Source organism: Lissotriton vulgaris, chromosome 3_1 (genome assembly GCF_964263255.1).
Source record: "Lissotriton vulgaris chromosome 3_1, aLisVul1.2, whole genome shotgun sequence".
NCBI lineage: Eukaryota > Metazoa > Chordata > Amphibia > Caudata > Salamandridae > Lissotriton > Lissotriton vulgaris.
The window spans coordinates 1,701,550,282-1,701,562,853 of record NC_141689.1 but is presented as its reverse complement, the minus strand read 5'-3'; positions in this window follow the sequence as shown (position 1 = coordinate 1,701,562,853).

Here is a 12,572-nt window from a genome sequence, read left to right as displayed (position 1 = left end):
CAGTTCTAAAAATGCACAGACATTTCCAGCCTACAACCATGTAGTTTTTTTCTATGCACTTTTAACATATACACAATTACCTCATGTTTTGCAGCAGAGCAAAGCTGTCAAATTTAAGACTAGAAGTTTAAGACCAGACTGCTTAAGGTCAGGGCTGATCAAACCCTGGTCTTAAACAGTCCTGGCTTTAAACTGTCAAAAATAAGGCCAGAAGTTTAAAACCAGACATGTCAAAAGCTGTCAAAATTGCGACCAGCAGTTTGCGACCAGAGCTGTCACTTTTGCGACCAGGATTTTTTGATGGAAGGTATCCCTTCTTACTACTCATATCAACTGTTCTTACAGGCATCAGTTACACAGACCATTAAAACATACACAGATACACTAGCGCACCACACACACCCCAAGCATGCATACTCCAACCCAACTACACATATGTGCATAAATCACATACGTATTAATTGACACACTTATGCACAGACTCCACTTCTAGATGTCTTTCTTTACTAATCTCAAAGCATTGAATGCTCTCAGTTGGGTACAATGTTTTGTTTATCTAGACTAACTTTTTTTCATAAAAAAAGAGGGATCAGGATGGAGGGTGTGTGATGGCTAGAGGTATTCAAAATTGTCATATCCTCAGTACACAACTGCCGAATCCATTATTAGCTCTTTCATTTTTCCTATGATCCTCTGGCCAGGCTACAGGAGGTGCTGATCAGGCGGTGCTCACTCAGCCTTGGTATCAAGACCTATTGTCTTTGCCAGTGCTTGTTTTTCTGGTGGGGGGGGGTCATACACGGCTCACGTGTTACCACTGTACAGTGCAACTCGTAATCAGCCACTAAATCCTTTAAGGTTATGCTCATGGAATGAGTGACATTTCATCTCAATATTCATTGAAATAAAGGCAATCTTCAACCAGCCTAAAATAGTCACGAATTATAATGTTTAACTTTTAACATATTACGAGATACATTTCAAAACTGATCTTCTTATTTTCCCTGAATCTTTTCTCAAGATATCGACTAGCTAAAAGTATGAGTTACAGTAAATCAGGAAGTACTGTATTACATTCAAAATGTGCATCAGTTTTTCAAGACCTCGTGAAAATATTGGGGCAGTTTACAACTTCTGGCACATCTCTGCTAATCAGCAGGGATGCGCCAGAAGAGTTGTGACGCATCTGCCCACCCGTGAGCCACCACTGATGCTTCGAGCAGGCGCAGGGTTTTGACGCAGCATGGCCGTAAAAGTGACTGAGGGAATTCTTGTAGATTTCACTCAGCCACTTTTCCGAGGCGTTCCTGCGCCGGAACGCCCACATGTGGTGCAGGGCTTTACAACGTGACGCATCTCCCTAGATGCGTCACGTTGTAAATACCCCTCCGCATGGAGCTGGCTTTGTGCCGCCCTGCGTCACAAAAGTGACACAATGGCGGCGCAAACGTGGTGTAGGGGGCTTGTAAATCTGCCCCATGGAATGTTTCTTAGCATATCTATTAGACCAAGATCCGTTCATTATGACTGGCTGCCAGAGTAGCGTCAGGATTTCTAGCAGTCTAAAATATGAATTAGCCTGAAAAAGTTACTAGCCCTGTAAAAAACTTATGGTTTTTAAAACTTTGAGGAACAACAGGACAAATGAATTCTCTGTTGGGAATAGTTATTATCTTTGCTAACCTAGGGAGCTGGTTTATGTTTTAAGGGGCCATAATGTTCATGCCAGGTGAGCGTTGTAGGGGAAGGGAAATCCTTTAAAGAGAGTCTTTTTTTTTCTCTGGATTTCCCTTCTCCTTTTGAAACTCATGAGCAGCAACATTATCGTGGTGTCACCAGTGCTTTAACCCCTTCCGTGCTTGTGACGGAACCACTCCGTCACGAGCCATGGATGCGCTGTGCTGGTAACGGAGTGGTTCCGTCACGGCGAGGTCGCCCCGGCCTAGCTGCAGGAATTCCGTGCCTGCGCAGCCGTTCTAATGAGTAGGCGGGGCAGTGAAGGAACCACTCTGTCACAAGCACAGCGCGCCCGTGGCTCGTGACAGAGTGGCATAGCGGCGCCGCACGGCTCCCCCTCCCCCCAGGTGCCGTGGCGGCATTACTGCCCCGGCCAAGGGGTTAAGTGGAAGCTTTTTCCACATTATATAGTTGTTGCTTATTTATCTTATGCAACTAACAACCATTGACAAAGACAATGGGGCATATTATCAAGGGGGTTTATCTCCGCTTTTTTGGATTTAAAAGCCAAGAAAGCAGAGATAAAATTATCTCCCTATTACCTAGCTGTCGCTAACACCAGTTAGTGACAGCTAGTAGGAGATAGCGACCATCTTGGGCCCCGCTTTGCATGTCAGTGATATTTATCACTAATGACATGCAAAGTGGGCGTGCCAAGATGTTAGCGACTGAAAACAGTCGCTAACATCGCTATCTCCTATTACCAACTTTTGGAGATATTCGCTCTAAGCGCGAATATCTCCAAAAGCTAACACCTGCCCTGAGCAGTTCTTAGCCATGTTATCCAATGGGAGGTGGATAACATGGCTAAGAGCATTAGCGCGGTAATGCATGAATATCGCTGACTTTTCAGCGATATTCATGCTTTGCGGCGATTTTTATTGCATTTGCGTTAAACCTTGGTAATACCAAGGTTTATTTGCGGTACAAAATCGCCGCAGCTCAGCGGTAAATTTTTGTCTCTAACCAAGCAATAGCGATAATTATCGCTATTGCTTGGTAATATGCCCCAATATTCTTGACTTGTTGTAAGTATGATGTTACTTCTTGTTTCATATATCTGAATGCAATGACAGAAACCGCAAAATACAAGTCGGGCAGCACTCTATGCTAAGCACAAATTTGTAGCCTATGTGTTTTAAGCCACGCCCTTAATTACATCTGCCACGCCTCTTTGAGAGACCCCCCAGTCTTTTCATCCCACTTAGAGCCCTGGTAATGTGTTAATTGAACAGCATGTATGACATGCATTAATTACTCTTTTTATTGAGGCCTCGAAAAATTGAGTTCGCGATTAACTTCAAATCACGACAAGAAAGGACACTGTAGGCGCTACAATTACCCTTTCATGCTCCGTGTACTGTTCCAGGAGCATTCAATCGAGTGAGAGTTGAGTTTTTCTTTAAAGGTAAATGTTTCAGACTAAATCGCCCCACGGGTCGCGGTGCTGCGAGCTCACGTTGCAGGCGGTTAAACAGCTTCCTCGAACTTCCTGGGACCTCAGAAATGCAAATCAGCAGTTCTAGTCTGCCACACATTTATTACACCCTGACATGCTGCAGACAGCCGGTTACAAATAGAACTGCCTGCTGGAAAAATGCAGCTCCGGTGTTTAATAATAAAGTGCACCAATTAGGTGCATTCATTAGGACAAACTGCTTGTCTTTCCCCCGTGTTGGAGCTTTTAAAAGGCATGATGCATTTCATAGCTCGGCTGCGATGTATTATTATTAATTGAACAACACACATTACAAACTTGTAATCCAATAACTGTAAACACATAATGAATAATATTCCCTGGGAGGCTCTCAGGGTTGCTCCTGATCTCCTCCACATCATGCTCAGCGTGTGATATACTCCAGTGCACTCGTGAAGGCCTCCAGTTCTCAGAGCTGCAGTATTTTAGAGATACAGTAAAATCAGACAAGTCCAGAAGCAGACCGTGGAGGGACCATTTTGGAGATCTAATCAATGCAAACATTTGTATCCCTCGCAAAGTTGTATGTTTGGGGGTACAGGTTAGCCTCACTGTGGTCAAATTGTGGCTCTTTATTTTTTCGCTATTTATTATACTTTTCTTCTTCTTCTTCTAGTAGTAGTCGTAGTATTAGTAGTACGAGCGGAAGCAGTAGAAGCAATATGGTTGCCGCATTACTATCATCATTATAGCGCTTATTGTTAAATTAAACACAGAAAACGATTAAATGTATCTCTGCTATAATTCATTAATTCTGCAGTATCCATTTTAATACTTTAACAACTGATTTTATTACAATCTAGTTAAAACATCACTTATTACCTGTAATGAGAAACTTACATAACTACTATAATAATGTGCTATAGTTAAGTTGCGCTGTCATAGTCAGGCCTGGACCAGGATCCCAATGCACTCCTGTAGATGTATTTTTTAGTAGCACCAATTTGCTCCCAGTGAGCAAGCCTCTATCCGGCCCCTTTATATTTGGTCTTGAGAAAGTTCTGGCCTGAACAAGTTTCTAGGATCTTGACACTAACCAGTGTTTTGAATGAATTTCTATATTTTAAAGGTGCAAGCTAAAACTAAAAAGATTTATCTAATATTAACATACCTAAAATTCAGTAGCGGCTGCTACCGGGCTCTGGTGGTAGGGCAGGAGCAAGGGTGAATAAATAAAAAAAACAACACTTACCTGTGACGGTCAGCGGCTGCAACCTCTCGTCTGTCTTTCTGACTCCGGTTCCAGTAGGATACAGAAACCAGCAGGAAACACCTGGCTCCCAGGCTCCTGATACCCAATCACAACGCTGCAAGGCAGCAATGTGACTAGTCAGACCGGCGCGGATCGGCGCTCAGCCAGGGAAAGGAGCCTGCACATGTTCTCCATATAGGCTGCAATGCAGCCTGCATGGAGAATATGGAAAGTGTGCATGACAGTTTTGGGCAGCCCGATAGGGTTGAAGAAACAGTCATGTGCATTTAGGAGTGGACAAACCACTCCTCCCATGCTCCTCTGTCCCCCCCACGCCCAGAAAGCTGCCACAACAGAAAGAAACTTAAAATGATAATAGCGCAAGTTATTATCATTTTATGTTTCCTGCTGCAGAGCAGTGGGGTGGTGCTCCTCCGCCTTAGGAGCCACCACTGATAAAATTAAGGAACAAAATATATCACCATACATAGAATTGTAGATGAGGCACTTGCAATAGTTGGTTTGTTGCCCATGAAAGGCTCCCTATGATTGTCAGTTAATCTTTGATAACCATATGTTGTGTTTGCCTGCATGATAATGCCCCTGTAGACTGATCAGATATATTAGATCCCTATGCACAAGGAGAGATGTCACGAGGGATACGGGCACAAAATGTGCCTCCTAACCCAATACCAAGTCTAGCAACCGGTCTCCCCTTCAACACATATTGCCTCCATCATACATAGCATCCGACCCCACTCCCCGACCTTGGTAGGAATTCTCGCTCTTGAAAAATTCAATACACACTACTGTCATCACCAAAATTAAATCCACCATCCACATACACAAACCAATACATGGACCCTCATTATAAATAGGGAGCACTGTCCCTGTTTGACCTACAGAGAACCTTCATATGGGTGCACTGAGCGCAAACAGGAACAGTGAGCTCTATTACTGATAATGCACTGTCAAGGTCAATGCACTCTCAGTGTAGACACAAACAAGCATCTGTCCTGGGGGCAGCACATTAATGAAAGATGAAGCAACTGTTTGAAGCAGCTTAAAGGAGAAATAGAAATCCCTCTTCAGGCAGCTGTAGTGAGTGACTGCACCTGCCTGCAGAGGAATGTGCCAGAGCGCCTATGTCTCCTTTACCAATTCAGAGGGATGTCCTATGGGGTCACACAGACTGTGTGGCACCTGTTTGCGGAACACAGTAAGTGTGCCCCCTGGTGGCCTCTTAGCCTTTGCGCACCCACACCATTTGCTTCATTTGTATGGCGTCACAACCCCATGCAAATGAGGGGATACCCTTTTGGGATAACACCGGTACTACATGTCCACCGGTGCTAACTGTGCTACAGAAGGGTCCATGCAAGAGTTTGTGGCACCCTCTGCAATGCAGATGGGATTTGGGAGTCCTCCTAGGGGAGACTGTAGTTGTTAGATCAATAGGATCCACGTTCCATCACCTCCTTCAAGTCTGCAGAGAATCAAGAGAGGTGAGACAATGTGCAGAAGATCGCGAATCATCAATGACCATCCCACCACCTCCCTTGGGTCTTGTGAAACCTGATGGACAGGTCAGACTACATACCACCCTTTCACAAGCCTTTCAGAATTTTTAGAGAGGTTGGCAAAGGAGCGTAGGATCAGCCAATAGAAGGCCCCCCAAAAGTATTCTCCCAGTAGTGAAAATAACAGCTTTGGTGTAGCAGAAGAGGATAACGGAATTATGTAGCTTGATGTAACACTAACTACAAAGACAAGATTTTCAATGTCTCTTACTGGGGGCTGTGTATACTTTGATTTTGGGAGTACTGTTTGTTTTTTTTGGCTCGAGCAAACATTTTACGAACTGTAGTCTCATTTGTGTATCTGCTGATCACAGCCGGATCTGTGCATCTTTTTGACTCCAAGACTTGCCTCCCTCTTAGCCCATCCTCCTTTTCAATTGTAGGCTGCATGTGAAGTCATGATGTCACCTTAACCCTGCACAATGGGACTTTCAAATCAAGCCCTCCATGCCTTCGTTAACCAATTTCTAATTTCATCCAGTCCTAGATTCAAGAAAAATGGCAGAAAGTTACAAGTATTTTACTGTGTCATCTTCTCTGTTTGGGCCTTGAGCCAACGCCCCTGTTGTGTCTCTTAGCCATCCGTGAAACCCTTCCCACTTGCTTGTGAGTAGAACCTGTATAGTACTCCTTAGAATATTGACAGTGTCTGCCACAGCAGAATAAAACAGAACAATTTTCCATGTCATTGCAAAATCAATGTAAAATCATATGATCATTAATTTGTGTCAAGGTGTGTGTTTGTGACTTTGCATATATAAGGGATGGGAAATAATACCTTTTTATTTTTTAGTATACAAAAAACTAGTTATTGATCAGCAGAAGGAGACCATAAAATCCAGAAACAACCATTATCACCTGGAAACTGTGCCAAAGCATATTTCCTTAGATATGGAATTATATATATTGTATTTAAGGTTGTGTCTTCAACAACATTAATCTAATACCAGCAGTTTGAACAAAGGTAACTGTTCAGAATTGTTGCCACTTCAAGACCGATCCAGAGCAATTTTAATAGTTCGTGAAAGTACTTACCCTATGATAAATTAATCAAGTTCACGTAAAAGCCACAACATGTCGTATTGTTACCTGTGTAAATATTATTCTAAAGTTGATAGCTATTGCCATGTTTTTGAATGTGAGGCTTATGGGTTGCATGCATCGAAACAAGCTGCTGTGTGGGAGGATAGAGATGACATTAGGCAACAATGCTGTCTGGTGAGATGTTGGTGATAATTGTATGGTTACACGCCATCAGTGCTCAGAAACAGTCGCTGCATGAAGTAATAGGGGTAACACAAATAATAAAAAAATATTTTTACAGGTTCACAGGATTGTCGAACAAGATATTACATGGAAGAATCGCATGGCAAACAGTGGCTTGGGAAAAACATTTACAAGTATAAGCTGAATGAAGCTGATTGTTACTACTAATCTTTATTGCAGGTCTTCCTCATAACAGCTCTTACTCTTTAATGTGAATTACCTTCTCAAAGACTTGGACAACATTTGCAGCCTATATAAAAACCCTCCCTTCCCCAAAATATATGGTTTGTTTCTTTGTTTTAAAGTTGGTATCTTAACTCTCTTTAGTGGTAGTTCGTATGAATAGGCCACATGCTGGGTAAGTGGATTGGAGGGAATTGTAGGACTGTTGAGGGTGACAGCCACATCTATATTTGAGAGGCAAGCTGACACACTGTGGGACCTTCGGAGGAACCCTTTGCACTGACTTAGCTGCAACCCACAGTGTTAGCTGCTTATGTTACATGTTTTTTTTGTCAATAGTGCTTTTGTCACCATGACAGCAGCGATTTTGGTTACATCAAGCAATGGTAGACAGCCCAACATCATCCCATGATGGCATGCTAGAGAAGCTGTTCCCCCACCTCCACAGGAGGTGGTGGAATTGAAAGCTTGGTGGATGAGGCTTGCATACATTTTTGCAGATTCTCCTTAACGCCTAAACTCTCAGGGGCAGATTTACGAGCCCCTTGGGACATGTTTATGACACTGTTGTGTCACTTCTGTGATGCAGCAGCATCGTAAACAATGCACCACCATGCGACAGATTTACAACGTGACACATTTAGTGAAATGTATCACGTTGCAAAGCCCTGCGCTACACTTTACCTGCATCAGGTATAATGAATGCAGGATGGGCGTCCCGTCACAAGGATGCCACGTAAAAGCGACACAGTGAAATCTACAAGATTTCACTTAGTCACTTTTACATTCATGCTGCGTCAAAACCCTGCGCTTGCCTGAAGCAGGTGTAAGGAGTGACACAGCATGTTAGGCATAGGGCGCCCCTGAGCATTGCTGGAGTTGTGTCACGCTTGCGACATGACTCTAGCAATGCAATGCCCTTACACTAGAAGATGCAACACTCATCTGGCTATTCTTTCGCCATGGTGCGTCTCATTCTAAATGCGACACATCTGTGGTGGCGCAAGGGTATTCCTGTGTGTCGCATCTTTACGGGCACATCCCGACGATATGCAGGAATGCGTCAGTCATTGTAAATCTGCCCCTTGATGTCCCCCTATGTATTGAACTGGGTGTGATTATGATAGCATTCAGTCAAATGGATTCTTATTACTTTGCCCTAATCATATTCCTTTAATTTTTCAAAAGGTACAAAATATTTGTTTTGCGAAAAGAACATTCCATATTAAGGCAAAACAACATCAAAACAACAAATGCATTTAATCATGAATGTTGTAAAGTAACTTCAAAAACACCTCTCACGTATTTTCTTTAAATAATATACTGAAACCAAAGGTCTTTATATTTTGAGAAAGCACAAACAGTACGGGTAGAAGACATGTCCAAATAACGACACAACATCCACATCCCTCAATCAGCTACATTTCAATCTTTACACAAGACTTAGGGGCTTATTTATGAGTCCTTGCGTCACTTTTATGCCACTGGTGCGTCACTTTTTGTGACGCACCACCACAGTAAAAAAATGTGCCTTGTTGCACCATATTTACAAAGTGACGCATCTAGGTAGATGCGTCACTTTGTAAACCCCTGCGCCACATTATACCTGCGCGAGGTATAATGTATGCAAGGGGGGCGTTTTGACGCAAGGACGAGTCATAGAAGTGACGCAGTGAAATCTATGAGATTGCACTGCGCCATTTCTTGGACCCTAATGTGTCAAAATCTTATGCCTGCCTCATGGCAGGCATAAGACTGACGCAGGCCCTAACATCATGGGACTTGCCCATGTGAAAGTACACATTGCTGGTGTAGCGTCACTTTTGTGACACACTCCAGCAATGCATCACTTTGCGCCTACAGATACGTCAGAAATGCTGACCTATCTGTAACTCCTTGCGACATGATGCGTCATACTGTAAATGTGACGCATCGTTAGTGTCGCAGGGAGAGCGCAGTAAAAAGTTACGCATTGCTGTTTTCAGGCAGCTATGCGTCACTTTTCATAAATGAGGCCCATAGTGCCTCTACTCTCTCCACACATGAACCAAAAGTGTTGAATTGAGTTAACATCACCCCCAATTTCTAGTGAGATGCAAGTGTGTGTGAATATCCTACGTGGCTTATTTCATATATCGTTCAGGCCGTTTCCCTGAAACCCTAAACAGGAAATGTGCAGGCATACATTCAATAAAGTAGTAACATGGAATATCAATAAGGTTGCGAATTTGGTGTATAATTGACGTAACATCTTTTGTGCCTGGGTAATCATCATTAAAATGTCTTAGAAGGGGAAATATCACTCCCTTCTTATTAGCCCAGTATGGGGGAATGGACAAAAGGGGCTTAGCAGTGGGGAAATGGACAAAAGGGGCTTGGCAGTGGTGACAATGTAAGAATTGTAAGGGGTACTTAAGGTGTTTGACTCAAATCACCACTAGCCGTTAGATCTGAATGTTACTGAGCAACCAATGGCGAACCCACCAGTCACCTTCCCCATTGACAGTGTAAAACATGTCTAGGACTTCTCTCAATACTTACAGCAAAGAGAGGAAAAGGAGACTGGGATATAAGAGAAGGCTCACAAGAGGCATCATTGATTTGTAGTCAGGCAGCTTGTCTTGTCAGAAAGAGCTTCTTGCAGATTTTCTGCAGTTCCTCAAAAGTGACAGCTTTTTAAAACTAAACGGAAAACAAAACTACTGTTATTCTCTACTCTTTATCACCTTAAAATACAGGCAGCTTTTTCTATTTTATTTTCATGGATTTCTCATGGATGGTAGCATTCTACAGGAAAGGAGAAGTGCATGAGATTTACTCTAGTAACTAATACACTATGGTAAATATTGAACATATCAGGGGGGGGGGGAGTAAATTTTTCTTGTTAGAGCCAAAATAATTATTTTAAGACTAGCCATGTTCTAATGTCTGATGGCATGATGGCATTTGAAAATGCTATATAACTTAAGACAGCAATCAAAAACAGAGGTTCTCACAGGATCTTCATATAACACCTTTTTAGGCCCAAGAGACAGAATCCACGTAGGTAGTTGCAGCTGACAATACAAGTGCTGAAAAGGAATCCTACACTCCAAACAAGTAACATTTAGCTTTCCCCTTTAGCCACAGACCTCTGAAAACAGTTTTGAGAGACATTCAATAATTCCAAGGATGCAAGGAATTTCTTTGAGGTGGCTCTGCAGAAGGATTTTCAAGAAGTTGCAAACATTTTGGGAAGATGTTCTCGACGCCAAATAATCTGGCCAGTCAGGAATACGGGTGAAGAGATGAGTCCAAACAGTGGAACACAGCCGAATGAGCGGAGTCCAAGTAGAGGCTTTGTCTCATCAACATGGAGGAAATTCAAGTTCCTTCTAATGCCCTGGTTGTGGCTTTTATAGCTTGCAGGATCCTTCAATCCTGCAGAAGATCTTCGAATCCCATTGCAGCCTATCTCTCATATTGAGCATGGGGTCACTGCTTTTGAGTTGCTCGCAAGCAGACAGAATTGATTGTGTTGTTGACTAGCGCGGAGGGATAACAACTGTGCAGCACAAGTGGCACATTCAGATTCAAATTCAAATCAAATTTAAATGTCACAGTCATAATCCTGGTTGGCATGACTCATAATATAGCACAGATGACTTCTTTAGTATCATGGTACCATGGGCGGCCAATAATGTCTAAGATGAGAGGTCGATGCAAGTGAGAACTTGTGGCAATCCATGGCCCATGGTAGTTCTTGGTGCTCATATGCATATAATATGAACCTGCAATATCCTATGACCTTTTGAGTGAGGAACAGGAAATGTTGGCATTAGGCCACTGTAATAAAGCAGGGAAAGTTTTGGACTTGACTGTGACAACTCTGGAAAGGTGCAGGTAAGTATCTGTCAGGCAGAACACCTAAATGATTGCACAAAACAAAATAAGATACTGTTGTTGAATGTTACAGAATTGTATAACCGTCAAAACTATGTTTTGATTTGGAATATTTTAATGATTTTGAGGTTGTTGTCTACTAAAAACACATCTTATTTTGCCTATTGTTGACAGGATTTCAAAAGTTTTCAGCCCTAATGAAATGTTTTAGAATTCACGTTTGCCCATCTGGTGGGCTATATGTTTATATGATCACATCTTTAAAGGCCTAGGCCATGCATAGCCCATATTCACTGCCTTTACAGCATACATGAGGTTTCCATTGAATATGTATTGGTGCACTTTCCAGAACAAGATTTATAGTGCATGAATTATTTCTGTGCTGAATGCAACACTATTGATTTATTGTCACTGGATCACTATTATCAGCGGGAATTTTAAGTGACACTTAATGGGGATCAGTGCAGAGGAGAGACATTTAGACTGGATCAATCTGCAGAGGAATATCAGTATTTCAAACACCAGATATAGAGGGAGTTAGATTCTGGACCTCGTACATGGGTATAACAAAAGGACCCTGATGGTTAAATGGTCTCAGAAACACCTTGTAATTGCACACGTACTGAGCTGGCAGAGGTTTAAAGTATACCTTTGCCACTGTATGCCTGTTTAGCGTTATTAGCAATTTTGCTACAGATTCAAGGTTGGAAGGTGTTCACTTGCCATATGCCACTTATACTAGTGATAAGTGTGATCTAACAGGTGTGACCGAAATGGAAAGAATAAAATGAATTCAATTAGTAAAGACACATTTAGGAAATGGGAGGGTCTACACATAGACTTATTCATGACCTTTGGTGTTGCCAGTTGCACGCATGTGGTCAAGCAGAACGAGGTAATTGAATCCCTACAGTCATACGTGTGTCATGTTGGGTTTGTCATGGCATAAGGGCCACATAAAGAAATCAATCTATGGTATGAAAGGGACTTTTCAAACAAATGTAAAGCTCTGTATGCCTAAGTAAAATAGCTGACAAATGCTCCTTTTGCACAATAGTCTAGCTTAAAGGGCAAAACAATCTACTGTGAACAGGTATGAGATTCTCAAACCCATTATAAGCAAGGTAAGAATGATAGGTTATACATGAATATGCAATAGTAAGCAACAATGGTGTTCCTGGATGATTGTAAATGACCTACATAAGGTGTCGTTAATAGGTTGCATGACAATGTTGACTCTGGTACGTTCATTACA